The 16477-nt window shown below is 40.5% G+C and overlaps 1 protein-coding gene across 1 annotated transcript in view; it reads left to right on the top strand.

Annotated features, from left to right (window-relative positions):
* Nucleotides 1-9248: 9248 nt before the first annotated feature.
* Nucleotides 9249-16477, top strand: part of GPRIN3 (GPRIN family member 3) — a 72661-nt gene continuing 65432 nt past the window's right edge. The window contains exon 1 of the mRNA XM_045183740.3: nucleotides 9249-9645. The gene's annotated coding sequence lies outside the window, so the exon portion shown is untranslated. The remainder of the gene's footprint in view (nucleotides 9646-16477) is intronic.

The following is a 16477-nucleotide window of genomic DNA, read 5'->3' as shown; positions in this document are numbered from 1 at the left end:
AACAGGACGTGTTCTGTGTACCCAAAACCACCATTATAGAAAAAGAAAAAGATGTGCCACTGATGTTACCTGGGGGTTTGCCTACATGTCACATTGGTTTTAATTATGGAAGAGGTGTACCAATCCCATTCCTGATAAAGTTGAAAGAGAAATATCACTGTGATTTATCTAATTAAATTATTTTTTAGTATTGAACAAGTTTATAAACTTTTAGAAAACATAATGAAAAATAGAGATAATATTCCTCCCAAAATGAGTATTTATACAGACAACAAAGATTTGTATGCAAATATTAGAGGGTCAGCGATTCACTGTCTCCTATATATGGATTCCCTGGAAGACTGCGCACCAAAAGTGGAGAAATCCTGCCTATAATAAGCCAAATTCTTTTCAGAGTTATCTCAGTTGGTCCTCAGACAACTGAGTACAACAGTTGACTAAGGTCCTATTTCCATTTTAGAGAAATGAAGAAACTAAGGATCAGGGAGGCTGAGGAATTGCTCCAGATCACAGGCCAGAAAGTGGCGGAGGAGAGTCCCTGAACACACATGTGCCTTCATGTTGCAGCAGCTCACCTGCAAAGTTTGATAAAGAAAATGAAATTGTTCTTTTATAAACAACTTCTATGACACCCCAACTAAAGCTTTCCCAAAAAGATGTTAATTTCTTTAATTCTAAATGTTGAAAAAGTGTGGAAGGCTGAAAAATGGGCCCTTCTCCCCAAAGATGTCTACAGCCGACTCTTCCGAACCTATGCATATGTTACTTTACATAGTCAAAGGGACTTTGCAGATGTGACTAAGTTAATAATCTTGTAATGGTGATGTCATCCTGGATTATCCTGGTGGGCCCAATCAAATCACAAGGGTCTTTAAAAGAGGGACAGGGAGGTCAGGCAAAGGAGAGGGAACTACAATGATAAAAGCAGTGATCAGAGTGATTTGGCCATAAGCCAAGGAGTGCTGGCGATCTCTAGGAGCTGGAAGAAACGAAGGAGAGATTCTCCTCCTCCAAAGCCTCCAGAAGGAACTAACCTGCCTGTGCCTTGATTTTAGTCCCATAGACTTCTGACCTCAAGAACTCTAAGAGAATAAATTTGTGTGGTTTTAAGTCACTAAATTTGTGGTAATTTCTTATCATGGCAACAACAAACACACATAAAGTAAAACCAAGCTAAGTAATATTTTTTTTTAAATTCTTTTTTATCTTTCTGAGCTCCATGAGAGCCAGGAGTTTTATATTCCCAGAATCTAGAACAGTGCAAGAAACAGAGCATATGCCCAAAAATAATAATAATAAGCAATGAAGTAATGAATGTTCATTTAATACCATGACAGTTGAGAAAGATAGGAGAATTAAAAACGAAGTTAGAGGACCATTCCTGTGAGGAGAAAATAATGTTTAAAAATGCTGTTGGAAACTATAAAAATAACTGTATTTTGGCCATGTGCTTACACTCAAAAATGCAGATGTGGGAGATATATATATATATATATATATATATATATATATGTATATATATATATATATATATATACATATATATATATAAAGGTGATTTATTAATTATTCAACCAAATTCTTCAATAATCAAGTCTTTTTCTCATATGATCTTTTGTTATTTATGAGGTAGTCAACACTTCAGTTCTACTTAATAAATAACTACATTTTTTTCCTTCCACACTTCATATCACTCCTGCTATTCCTCTTGGAACTGGACAGGGAAAGAGGGAATCAGGGGCTTGTTGTGGGGAAAAGCTGAAGCTTATCATTTCTACAAGCCACTTTCTACTTCAAGTTCATGTCCACACCACTCAGTGTCACTAAGACAAAGCAGGATGACTATCCTCCTTCTCTATAAAACAAGAGCCTTCAGACAGATAACCTATGGCCACTTTGCTTCTTTAAGGTTTTCCTAATTTGGGGGCATAGGAAGGCAGATATAGGATAAGTAATTTTAAAAATGAATTTAAATATGATATTCAATAGACGGCTCTTTTCAAACTTTACCTACTATAAAGCTTTATTAATCAGAGTCACTGGCTGCTGTAACACACCCCGAAATCTTGGTGGCTTAGCCTAGTTTACTGCATTTTGTGTCTTTACAATGTCCAAAGTTAACGTTCCTAGTCAACAATCAGTCTTCTATATGCTTGGTTGGTCAGAGAATAGGCTTTGGAGTCTCCATGAGATAGAAAAGCAGAGAGGCAAAAGATTCCTACAGAAGACTTATGTGAATGAGTCTGGAAGTCATCTGCAGCATTTTCACCACATTCTAGTTGGCAGAAGTCTTTCATGTGGTCACATATCCCTATCTGCAAGGAATTTTGGGAAATACATGATAGCTATGGAAATAGGAACAGAAGAAACAGGTTTTGTAAATAAAAAGCTTTATGTAGGCTAGCCTCTGCCTACTTCTACCAACCCATTCCCTGTTATTCTTCCTCTCATTTTAGGGTGCTCTAGCCATTTTGGCCTCCTTGCTGCACTTTAAACATACCAAGCCAAGGTCCTGCCTCAGGGCCTTTGCACAAGCTGTTCTTAGTATCTGAAATGCTGTTCCCCACTTCATATTCATATGGCCTTTCACCTAACTTTTTTCTATTCAAAACTGCCTCTTGAGAGAGAATTTCCCTGACTACTGCCCCACCCCCACATCTAAAATAGCGCCCTGTCACTCTCTAGACCCTTAACTTTTTCTTCCTTTACGACATTCATCATATCTGACATTGTAGCATATATATATTTTTGTTCATTCAATTTTTATCTGTTTCCCCCATTAGAATAGAAAGATCAGGGACTTTTGTGTCTGTTAATCATTGTATTTGTAGCACCTAGGACATTGCCCAATACATAATAAAACACTCAGTAAGCATTTATTGAATGAACTATGTTTCTTAATAAGTACTTCCAGTATGTAAATACTGCAAAAGCTCTATTTTCAAATGACCCAATCTTAAGCACAGCCCAGGTTAGCCTCTCTAAAATGTCTCCTGTTCCTTTTACTTCTTCATCCCACTAACTCCTATACATCTTTAAGATTCATTTCCAGGTTTTTCGTTTTTCCCACACTCCAGCTCCCCTGTGCTCTATGGTGCCTCACGCGCTGCTCATGCCTATGTGGAAATCTGCTGCGTATGCATCTGTCTCCCCCACAGGACTGTGAGCTCCTCCTGGGCAGGGCTATGTATATTCAACTTTGTGTCCTCATTGCCTGGTATGGTGTCTGGCATATGGTAGAATCATAACAAAAGTCTGCTAGTCAAAGCTGTTCATGATTTTGAAGATGACTTCTTGCAGCAGGAAAATTTACCAAGAAAAAAATGTGTAATCCATTCAAACTTACTAAGAAGCTGTAGTAAGAATTCGGCAAAACATTATTTCTCCCAACTCCTTCTGCGTCATAAGAATGCAAACAAAATTATTCCTTCAGCCATGTATAATTAATGCAATGGTTATTAGAGCTGGATTATTTGTTTGAAATAAGTCATTATGAAACAGTACAGTTATAATGTTAAGTGTTATGTATACATCTGTTGTGCTGCACTGAGCTTCCTCAAGTAACTGATATACACATTGATATCACTTTGTAGACTTGACTCATTGTATGGAATTTAGAACAAGATCTTATTTTAAAGGACTGTGGAGATTTTAGTATTTGTTAGTTTTGAATTCTGAATCATTTTTCCATTGAATTCATGATCTGGGAAGCCAGGCCTGTGGTAACATTATTGCCATAGGGAAAAGACCCACTTCACACTGATATGCTTCATTATGTAACTTCTAGGAATGTCTTACAGAGATTCCTTATTGTAAATGTACAGTTTGGAAGACAAGTTACTCCTGGAAATAAAAACACCAACTTGATTAAGAAATGAAGTATTTTTTTTTAACTACAGAAGTCTTTTCTTGCATTCATCCTTCATGTGTATAAAAGGTTTCCATAAAATCAACATCTAGACAGATATAATCTTGTCAGTGACACCTTCAATCTACAAAAAATAAAATATATTATCCATGTGTCTATATTTTAGGGATCCCCTATGTACATGACATGCTTTCTTTGATATATATATGCATAACACATTATATATAAAATAAACATATATGCATATAAATTTTTCTGATATATATATTATGTATGAAAATATGATAATCTATGTATGTAAAATAGTAATGTCTAGCACACTTAAAACCATGTCTCCCAGGGCAGGGAATCATGTCTTTAAGAAGTTCTGTTCCACCATGGGTCTTGCACTTTACGGTCTGATGGTTGGTTCTGCCTTCACCCACGTCAAGAAAGGAGGCTTAATACATGGCAGACAAACTAGGTGTGAGTCCACATAATGTATTTGGCCAATTTCTATTCAGATTCCAACATGAAAATCTGTAATGTCTCAGCTACCACATCATAGTGAATACCAGCCATAGAAAAACTGAGCCAAGTGGATAGCATAATCTTAATATGGTCATTAATGAATATGAGTCTATTAGTCAAAGAAAAGAAAGAAAAAGAAAGAAAGGGAGAAAGAAAGAAGAAAGAAAAGCAAGGGAGGGAGGGAAGGAAGAGAAAGGAAGAGGAAGGAAGGAAGTGAGAAGGGGAAGGGAGGAGAAAAATACTTACAAATCTGACTTATATGGCTTGCCATGTGCCTCCAGGAATCTAAATGCAGTCAGGTAACATCAAAATGGACTTCAATGTGAGTCTTCACTGTTTCTATACTGATTCTCCATGAAAAATGATGATCCTAGAGCCTACCTTTCTTCTCTCTTACTAATAGAATCCCAGTTTTTTACTGGGGCACCAAGATGTCTGGCCTACAAAAATCAAGGCAAGCCCATTTCTTCTTGCAAGGCAAGCTCACTTTCATATCCTGCCTTAATGATTTGGTGACCAGATTCTGGTCAATGACTTGGAAGTAAGCAAGTAGATTCTGGGAAATGCTGGGGTTTTTTTCATGAAAAAAATAATAGAGGTTCCCTTTTCCACCAGAATTTTTTTCTTCCTGTTATAAAGGAGAAACAAACAAACAAAGACCTTTTTCTTCTACCCTCCTAGGTTACTGGTCATGGCCTGACAAATGAGACAAAACACAGAATAACAAGAGAAAAAGAAACAGAGTTTATTAACATGTGCAGAAGAAACTCAGTGATGAGTAACTCAAAGGGATGGTCAGAACTTGGGCTTATAGAGCATCTTAACAAAGAAAAATAAATTTGTAGAGAAAGTGATAAAATGAAGGAAATGAGGTATAGACTTTAAAGGGTGGCAAATTGTGGGAAGAGGAACCTAACGGAAGACATGGGCTATTTTAATAAGATTTATTTCCAGATCCCTTTTGGTGCTTACTTTCTGTCTTCTTCATGGCCATAAAACTTCCCCTGAAGAGAGGACGTACGGCCATCCTCATTTCTCGGAAGTTTCTGCTTTTAGTCAGATAAGGGAAGCTCCAGGAAGGCTTCAGTTTGTATCTGTTGATTCCCATTTGCCTCCAGCTCAAAACGATCCTTACGCCAAGGTGGCATATTTTGTGGTGGCATGTTCAGATTCCCTACACTGTCTTGAATGCACTTCATAAGGGTATGAAATTTGGAGAGATGGCCTCCGTCTTGTAACCATGCCGTGGTAAGTCTATCTAGAGCCCAGTATTGGGCAGAATACAGGGATATAAAAGAAATAGAAGTTGTGGTTTCTGAGTCCCAAAATCCCATAACACAGAGAGTCAAGACAGGCAGACGTGAATTAACTGGAGGACGATTACGAAACACGTAGAGTAGTCCTCAGTGCCGACTACCGTGGGACTGAGGTCAGCCCTCCAAATCTACTATCTCCTCCACCCTGCCAGTGCTTCTGGCCAATCCAGCTAAATGGATGGAGTTTTCAGAAAAGATGTGACATTTCGAGAAGATTCTAGTCTCAAATTCTTATCTTTTAAAAAATACATTCCTGCCCGTATTTAAACACCACTAACAAGCTTTCACTCAGAGAGAGAACATGGTATCAAAAAGCACTGGGCTGGACGTTGGGCTTCAGTCTTGGTAAAGGCATTTAACAGCTGCGGGACAGAGTGGTAGTCATTTAGACACCTGGCATTTGGGTTCCTGATTTGTAAATTGGGGATAATGATTCATTCAACAAGTACTGAGTACTTAATAAGTGTTGGGCACTGCTTCAGACAATAGGGATAGAAAAGTGAACAAAAGAGACAAAGTCCCTGCTCTCGTGGACAGCAGACATATAATAAACGTTCTCTATCGAGAGGTCGTAGTAAGGCTAGTGGAAAAACACAAAGCAGGGTAAGGAAGATAGAGGAACAGCAGGTAGGTGGAAAGGAGAGCTGCTATTCTACACAGACTGGTCAAGAAAATCTCTTTGAGAGGTGGCTTGCACTTCCTTCCCCATGTGGTGTATACTGTGTGTGTGCACTTGCCTGCTTCTCTGAGGGGCAGAAGGAAGTCAAATGACTGAAAATATGCAGAAAGCACTTGTTAAATTACTTGGCACTGAGTGAACATAAGGTATCATCACTATTATTATTGAGGATTAAGTCTAAATTCCTTAGTTCGACATTAAGTTCCTTCACAACACAACTATCCAACCTACTTTTCTAGTTTTTTCCCCATTCCCTTGTATAAATCTAACTTCCCAATAAGATTTTCACTTTCTATAATACACTTGGCAATTAATCGTGTGCCATCCCATGTTGCTTCTTTTACTGTTTCTTCTATTTCAGCCCTTTATTATTTCATTTTTCACAAATTCTGTGTCCCCAATGAAATTTTTTAAAAAATTGAAACGTCTATATGTCAGAGTCTGTAAGTGCCTTGAGCATAAAAGATGTTTAATAATATTTATTGATTTTGTTGGCATACTGGTTTAGCTTCATCATCACTTTGAAAACTCTCACTCTGTTTGGAATTTGGTGTTATACTCAATTTTGCAAGAATTTTGGATCATCTTATTTATCATGGAACAGAGTAACTTTGAGAAGCAGAATTTTGAAAATTATGTATTGCTAACAAATGCCTTTAACTGTGTTTAGGGCTTCCCCTAGGATGACCTCGGTGTCACTCAGACGAACCAGCAGCTCCCAACACTACATGCAGGTTTCGTGACCACAGTCCTGTGCGTCCTGGTGGCTTTTTCACGACGTTGAGGGTATTTCTTGTCCGTGTACATTTATTATTGTCTCTTGAATGACTTTCAAGTAAATTTTTTCATTGAAATAACTTCCCAGCAGTCTGAGAAATCAAGAAACGAATGAAAAGGCATAGTAGGAACTACAGGACAAGTACTAAGTGAGGTTTGGGGAAGCATAATAATGACCCTGAAAAACATCCGCATCCTCCTCACTAGGACTTATATGAATGCCACCTTACTTACAAGGCAAAAGGACCTTAGCTGGTGTAATTATGGTAAGGACCTTGACATGGAGATATTATTCTAGATGAATCCAGATTGACCCAAGGTAATCACAAGAGTCTTTATACGGGGAATGCAGGAGGGTTGGAGTCAGAGGAGATGAGACAATAGAAACAAAGGCCAGAGACATGCAATCAGAAGCCAAAGAAGGCAGGCTGCCTAAAGAAGCTGGAAAAAAAAACAAGGAAGGAAAAGATTCTCCCCACAGGGCCTCCAGAAAGGAATGCATGGCCTTGCTGACTCTCAGATTTTAGTCCTATAAGACCTATTTTCAGGCTTTGAGCCTCCAGAACTGTAAGATAATAAATCTGTGTTGTAGTAAGCCACTGAACTTGTGGTAACTTGTTACAGCATCAGTAGGAAACTAATACAGTGGTACAGTAAAAACAGCCCTCAGCTAGAGAGCTGTCACAATCTGGCCTCCACGACAAACATCCTAACTGGGCCACCTCAGGAAAATCTCTCTACTTCAGTTTCCTTTCCTATAACATGAAATTATACCTGCCTTGTGGTGTTGTTACGATGATAGACACACTTATTCGTGTGAGCACTTTGTAAAGTGTTCTGTGTTCTACAAATGTTAGGTGTAAAACTTTGATTTAAGGTTTCTTACTGAGGGCGAGAACTGGAATGGAGACTTCTTTCCTCCTGCGCCAGTACCTGAACAGGTACACTGTGACGCTCCTGTATCAAACATGCTGTTCTAGACATGGCCGCCTGCGGGGATGGCCATCCAGCACACTTGTCACCACCTTCCCTCCATCAACCAGATTGAAAGGGAATAATCTGTTGCAGAATCCTTTGTTCAAGAGCCAAAACACAGCCTTTGAATCCTTCTTAACCTACCTTCAGGAGGTTGCTATCAATCAACTACAGCTGGCAGGAAAGGAGAAACTTAGACAGTTTGGTCCCTTTGCCAGCAGCATGGGCATCATCTGTGAGCTGATGGGAAATGCAGATCCTCGGGTCCACCTGAGATCGACTGAATTAGAACCTGCATTTGACAAGATCCTTGGGTGCATGCTGTGCACTAAATGAGAGAATCCATTTGGAGTAGTTTGAATTCCGGCTGTGCAAGTTACTATTTTGTGACCTCAAGCAGTGTCTAAATCATCAATGCCTGTTGTCTCATCAATAAATTGGAGAATACCCGCCACATTGGTTTGTTACAAAAATCAGAGAGACTGAACATACAAGGCATTTTGCACAGTGCCTGCCAACAAATACTCAGTTAATAATTCTTTTCGTTGTATCATTTTGCACCATCTACAGTTGCTAGACAGACTACACCCTCATTCAGTATTGCTGGAGCCTCTCAACAGGGCAATTCCCCAAGCCATACACACCCATGGAGGTGGGAGAGGTGTGAGGAAGGGCACTGGGAAGGGGACAGGAACACTGTCAGCAACGCTCTCTCCAAATACCCAGGATACTGTACATTCTGCAACACGCATTAAACGTCATGTGGTCGCCTAGCTTTCAGACCTTTGCTGCACATGGCTTTATAAGAAACCGTCTGCCAAAGTCTAGACACAGCCATGGAGAGGTGACCTGTGGCAGCGAGCAAGGGCCAAAATTCCTGCTGAGTCGCTCTCAGCTCCAGCTCTCTAACTAAATTCCTTTCCTAACCTCCCACCTGCCTCTGGTTTCCGTGCAGCAGAACCATAACCTGCCTGCCCCTGCCCAGCTACCCGCTGGCACGCAGTAGCCGCCACCGCTGCAACCCCTTTCCCCCAACGGAGAAGGCTGGGCGGGGGTACAGCGGGGGCGGAGCTCGGCGTCCTGCAGCTGCTGCTCTTGCCTCCCTGGCTACCACCGCCTGCAAAGCCGCCACCCCTAGCTCCGATACTCAGGCCTCGCTGCGCTGCCCTGCGAGAACAGACGGGTGCACCCCGGGCCTAACGGATGAGCAGCCCGGCACCTGAACGCCCACCTCCAATTTGGTTTGTTCCCCGAGGCCGCGACCGCAGCCCAGTGGTGGGGGCGGCCCCAGCGGTCTCCGCCCGGCTTTTGCGCGCCGCCTCTGTTCTTTGCACGGTAATTTCAGTTCCTGCAAGCACCCAGCTCGCTCCCGGAACAGGTCTGAAGAGAACCGCAGCTCCCAAGCACACCGGAGCCATCAGTTTGGCGCCGAGAGCCGCTGGCTGGGATATGCGACGGGAAGCCCCTGCCACAGTGAAAGCGGTGGCCCCGTCGCACCGGGGAGAGCCTGGCAAGAGCAGGTAGGAGACGCCCCCTGTACCACCTCTACCCAGCGTCCAACCCCGGGGACCGAGCAAAGGTGTGCTTGGTGCTTGATGGGGGGTGAATTGGGTCCCACATCTTGCCTGGTGATCCTTTGCCTGTTGCTCTTGCTCCCATCCCAACCTGCGCTCCAGGAGGGTCTGTCTTTCTCGCAGGTGATGAATTTCTCTGCAAGGTCATTGCTCCCTTAGGCTCTGGCGTTGAAGGTAAATGGGAGAAGACGGTGCTGTTCTTGTTCTTGGGCAGGGGGATTTATAATCAATGCGGTCTGCACACTGGATATCCCAGTAGGGGTGTGCGTGTGCGTGTGTTTGGCAATACTACACCGGAATGTTTCTTATTCCTAAGCTTATTCCCTTTAAGGTCAAAACACTATAGTTATATATAAAATGTGTGCGTGTGTGTGTGTATAACACACACACACACACACAAAACCAAGTACACATATATAGTCTTTCTTGAGATAGTCTGAGAGAGAAGAAGGGCAGGCAGAGGTGGATAAAAGGAAATCACTGTAGAGACCTGTTCAGTATCTAGAGGTGAACTTTGGAACCAGATTAAATCAGGGTAGAGACTAGAAGCTATAAATGGCTCTTTGGAGATGAATTTTCGAAAGAGCTAAAGAACACTGTCAACCAATACACACAACATCTTCATGCTATCCAGGCAGATCTAAATGATACGGGCAACGTTTCAGATGCAACGATGGACAGTGGAAAGGGAAGGGAAAGAGGAGTATTTAGATACTGGAAAGTGAATTTTGGGTGTTGGGAAGGCAGCAAGTCCCTGTCCAGGTTAAAGGCCTTCTAGAGGATCATTGGGAGAAGTCTCTGCTTGGAGTATAGGCAGGTCAAGGTTAAGATGCTGTGAGTGTCCAGAAAGCAGGAGAGGTAGTGGAGAAAAGGCAAGGGGTTGGAGGAGGAGGGGAGAACCAAAACCCTGAGAGTCACCAAGAAGCAACCACCTCTCATTAAGGTGTCTTTTCCTTCCTATTAAATCAATACCTTGGATATTCTCCATCTAAAATTTTTTCACAACACACTTGTTAAAGATCCACTGGTCCATGTTTGCATTTTGTTTTTGCAAGGAATCTGGGTCATGGTGGAACTGGAAGAGACTGAAGTGTTTACAGCACCAGCAAGATTTGGAGAGAGAGTTGATTAAGGCTTAGCTTCATGAAATATTTACACATCTCTTGCGTGGGCTTTTGTTTGCTCTTGTGGGTGCTACTGCATATTTTACTTTGATAATGATTTGAATGTACTTCTCCCAAATGTGCTGATTTTCCATTTAGAAACTATTGTTTCTTTTCCATTGTTTTCCCCATTGGCCTGCCCTGAGTAACAACTGTGGGCATAAAGATATATGAGTCACAGTATAAAATCTTTTCTGTTGCTCTCTGCAAACGGCAGAGGTTTGAATTATAGAATGTTTTTTTAAACTAGAATCACGAAGAACATTTTTTAAGTCTTTGTGTATGTTTAGCAGAGGAAATAGGTTGTTAATTCATAAACATAAAAGTAAGTAGCAATTGCCATTGCAAGTCTAGGTGTTACACCATGGGAGTTCGTTTTGGAAACAGTGCCGAGGAAGTCACAGAGAGCCGTGTAAAGTGTCGTGGTGTGATGAGGCTTTACCCGATCTCTAACTGGACTTTCCTGAAAATGACAAGGGCAAAAATCTTAAGTGCATAGCTTTGGGTCAGTCTTAATTAGAGGGTGGGGTGAGTTCCAACAAGCTGTTTTTGAAATTTGAATTTTTTAAAATGGCCTCAATACACTTGCCCATTGTACTTAATTATTTGTCTCTGCAACACCTCTTTGTGCCTCAAATATACTTTAAAGGATATATTAGATACATCTATCCTTCACTGTATGAATTTTTCAGCCACAAAACCTGCATCTTACAGGGAATATTGGTTATGGAATCACAAAACCATAAAAACAATTGGGTTCAGAGAGTCAAGATATACAATTCCAGTCCCACCTTACACTTGAGCTCTGTCAGTGGCAACTGTTTCTACCCTTTATACACTCATTCATTGATTCATTCATGCATTCAAAATATATTTACCCTGAACTAAACATGGTCCTAGACTGTGGAATTGAAAAGTGAACAAGACACAGTCTCAGCATGCAAGCCGTGGGAGAGAGGGGGCAGCAGCCGGTTAAGTGCTGTGGCACAGCGAGCACAGGGTGCTGTGGAAGCCAGGCTGTGGAGGTGGAGAGGGCGAGGGGGCAAGGACAGTTCCCAGGCACATAGGAAGAAGAGGAATTAGTCTGATAAAGAGGAGAGAAAAGGGCAGTCCTGGTACAGTGACCAAACCTGCAGAGCCCCAGGAAGAACAAGTAGCTCTAGGTGGTCGAAAATCTGTGAGCAGGTAAAGATGGGAAGATGGAGATAGAGAAGGAGGCAGATCCATCCTCAGGCTGAAGTTCAGAAGAGCCACTAACTCATCTGCTTAGTCAACCATTTGATCCAAAGACGTTAGGTAAATGTATTCATATCAAGCCTCTGTGTTGTTCACATTACCCAAACCTATGTGCTTCAAATACGTATCTAGAAACTGTAGCTACCTTTATTTACAATAGACTGGTTAAAAGGGAGAAGTGTCCTTGAGAAAATCTTAATTCTCTGTGCCTCGATTTCTTCATCCACAGAATGTCTACCACCTACTTTGCATATTGTGAAAATAAAAAAGAATGAGGGAATGGAGATTTGATTTTTATAGAAATGCAGGGAATCTTATTTTTGTGACAACAGTGTTCAGGGAGAAAGGATGAAACACACTGTATATTCCAAGCATGTCATTGTCCCAGGTGACTCCGAAAGAGAAACTGAATGAACAAAAGCATGACTGAGGAACAGAAAGCCCAAAAGCCACATACAATTTATAATTACGTTTTTAAGTGAGGGGAACATATACAGCAATCCCACAGTAATTGATAAGTGCCCTTCTAGAACTAGGCACAGCCCATTGTGAACTTAGTTTATTGGCTATGATAGCATTTTATTTTCAAAAAATAAAATAAAGTAAAATAGAAAGATAAGTTTTGTTCATTGAACTTTTAAATTAAATATTTGTTTATATGTATGTACACACTAGACTATGATATAAAAATATGTATTTTAGTATGCATCATGTTCCAAAAAATCTGAAAGTGACTGCTTTCAGTGAATCAAAAAACAGATGCTTCCAGTTTGCAAGACCCCCAAGGGCCGACTAGGAGATTGGGTATGTAAGCACTTGTGTAAAATTCTGAATAGCAGAACTGCCTGGAGAAAGGTAAGACATTATGACGTACCAGTAAATTCATGGCAGTAAAGTTAGAGGAGACAGAGGTCCTTGGGGACTAAATCAGTCTAGGAAGCTTCAGGAAGGAAGTGGAACTTCAGCTAGTTTATGAAAGACGGGCAGATCTGTGTGGGCAGTGAAAAAGAGCCGATGATATGTAAGAAGGATGTAATGAATGAGGTGGCATAATGTGAAGTTTATTAAGAATCATTCAGAAAAGAAAAAATGAGCATCAAGTTGTGGGGAGAGAATTGTAGCAGAATTTCTGTTTGGGCTAAAATATTACTCAAGAGTTGCTATTTATTTTATATCTAAGAGACCTTTTCCTAATAGAGCTACTTTAAGAAGACTGGAGCGAATAGCCATAACATCATAAATCTGTCATTTCCTGCCATCTTTTTATTTCTTTTGCAATAATTTCCAGGCTAGGCCTTGTTTCAATTGAATTTCATGATTGAACTATCGAAATTACGTGATACACCACATTGTAGCATGATTATGTCATTTCTCAGAGCACAAGTACAACCTTTAGCACAGGGGGCAAGGGTGATCAAATCATACATTGTACAAATCCTTCTATTCTCTTCAACAAGTCTCCTTTTTTGAGTGCCTCAGAGGTGCAAGGCCCAGCGCTCGGCACTGACTGCCCTGGGAAGATGAACTGGACCGTTTGGAACCCATTACCCAAGGATGGGCAGAATCTGTTGGATTTCGTTTTTCAGGTTCTCTGTGACTTATCCATCATTTTAGTTAAATACAAGGTCCCCAACTTACAACAATTTGACTTAACAATTTTTCTACTTTAAAATGGTGCAAAAGCCAGACACATTCAGTAGAAACCATACTTCAAATTTGGTCATTTCTTAGACTCCTGGTACGCAGTGTGATACTCTCTCATGATGCTGGGCAGTGGCAGCAAGCTCAGCTCCATCAGCCACACAATCATGAGTGTAAATGATGGATACTCATTGGACAGTCTCCAGTGTATTCATTGTATCAGAGGATTTTGCCTAACTGTAGGCTAATGTAAGTGTTCTGAGCACACTTAGGGCAGGCTGGGCTAAGCTGTGATGTTTTGCTGGTTAGGTGTATTAAATCCATTTTCAATCTGTGATATTTTCAACTTACTATGGGTTTATCTGGACGTATCACCATCTTAAATCGTGCAACATGTGTACTTAGTATGCGTTTTTAGAAATTAACATCAGTGTTTTGCGGTAGCCTAATAGTTATTTTAAGAAGATGAAATCAGAGAAAAAAGGCTTTACTTGTATTTCTGAAAAACTTTGTTGAGATTCTTCAACTCTTCTTTCTGCCTTTCCTATGAAATAAAATAATGTTATGATTCTGATACCCTTTTGACTAAAGCTATACCTTTAACCAGAGGAACAATGCCAGTTAACATAGAGACTCATGAGCTTAACTTAGTTGGAGTGCCATCAAAGAGGGAAATTGACTTTCTTATGAAGATGTCTTCGACTCCTCTTTCATCCCCCTTCTCCACATCCAAATGTTTGGGTTAGTGATAATCTAAACGTTTTACAGAAGAATCAAGACTGAAATAATAAAACATCTAGAGGCTGCATTTTAATTGAAAAGACCCTTAATAAATTTCATGGGGAGTATGTATATGCTTTACAATTTAGGTTACTTACTGTCTTGTTTGCCAGTAAGAAAATTTTTCACCATTTTAGTTGGGCACATCAGAGATGGCAACACGGTAACAGATTTCTAATATTTTTTCTGTCTGTAACTAGATTTTCAGCTTTATTTTGAAACTAGAAGCATAATTTGGGGCCTGAATTATTATCCCCAAGCAATCATAACTGATCTTTCCTGGAAAGTTAAATGCTATGACCTATTGAGTCTGAGTCCAAAGCCATAAAGTGGGGTTCCTAATATCCAGGTGTGGATATCACAACTTAGCCCTACCTTTATGAACAAGGAAAGGAAAAGGTTACAGAAGAGTCCCAGACAAGTTAACTAACTTGTCCTGAATCACCATTAGAGCTGGGACTAAAATCTAAATCACTTAGCTGCTTGTGGCTGAGAGGAGGGAGAGCAGGACTGAAAAGAAAGAGGTCTGAGCATCTCCTGAGTGACAGGGGAAAGGAAATCAAAATGCTCTCGCAGCCCTTCCCAAACGGAGAGTAAGTGCAGTGAGACTTTCTAAATGACAATGCCGTGACCTCTGACCCCAGGGTCTGGTGCAGCAGAAACCGTGGGGATCAGCTGTGTGATCGGAGGTGAGGCACTTGCTTGGCCTCAGAAGCCAATTTCAATTTTAAAATGGTGATTCTTGGACCTGAAACCCAGTGGATACCCAGGCCACCCCCGGGAAGTTTGCTTTAGTAAGTGCTCGCAGCCCGCAACACTTGCAGAACTGAACCAACCCCGAGAAAACTCGAGGTTATAGAGTAAAAATCTACAGTCACAGGTACCTCCAGGGGCCTGAGCATCCTGATTCAGTGGACAGCTGGACAGAGCGCTCCAGAGCTCCTTGAAAAATCACATTTGCATCTACTAATTTCTGGAGGGAAAGGAATTGCAGAGAATTTTTTATAAGCCTGAATTACGAATGATTCCGCAAAGTGGGAAATCAGGTTTAGGGGAAATCATCAACATGTTTTATGTGGATAGATTCTTCATCATTTTTTTCAGGATATTGATTTCTAAATAGCCTAAAATTAAAATAACCATTATTGTGCCTATGAGACACAGTTCTCTGACTTTACAACGTGCAGCTTTGCATAAATGAAATGCTTGAGGGAGTCCTGTGTGTGTGTTTGCTATATTTTCTGAGTAATCAGAACATCTCTTTTGTTTCCATTGCAGCCAACAATTTTTCTAAAATGTCATAGCCTGTGCCTATGCGTCTGCCTTCCGAAGTACGATACGGCACATGTCATCAGGCTCAGAATTTTTCATTACCTCTGAGTTTCTCTTCTGAATTATGACTGTGTGGGACATATAATGTCCTACGGAATATAATATAGGAATTTTTAAATATTTTTCTTTTTTACTGTGATATGGATATGCTTTATTATGATGCACTTTTTAAGAAATATGTTTTTCAAAATGCAAAAGATATTTGATTCCCTGTGGGTTCCACTTTGTTGACTTTGGTCACTGCCTTTGCCACCACGTCATTTCGGAATGCTCGTGTCTTCCTCCTACTTTTCAAGCCCCTCTGAACATGGTTTAAAGCTCAATTACTTTAGTAAAGCTTCATTACTTTAGTAATGATTACAAGCTGTTTCTAACTGCTATTTTATACATAGCATGAATTTTTAATTTATATTTAGTTATATTGTTCTCTAACCATGCCTTTCTTCAAATCCTATAAATTATTTCTCCTTGAAAAATGCAGGTAAAAATGAAGCAACTAGAATTTTGATGCTAATAAGAATTTTAATCAGAGCTGAGGTTAATAAATGTATGTGCATTTTCCCTGCATCATTGAATGAGTAAAAATTACGCATGACAAACAGGTATGGAAAGTTGGTCTTGTTTTC

This window comes from Desmodus rotundus, chromosome 4 (genome assembly GCF_022682495.2).
Source record: "Desmodus rotundus isolate HL8 chromosome 4, HLdesRot8A.1, whole genome shotgun sequence".
NCBI lineage: Eukaryota > Metazoa > Chordata > Mammalia > Chiroptera > Phyllostomidae > Desmodus > Desmodus rotundus.
The sequence above is the reverse complement of the archived record's forward strand: the minus strand, read 5'-3'. Positions and strand labels throughout refer to the sequence as shown.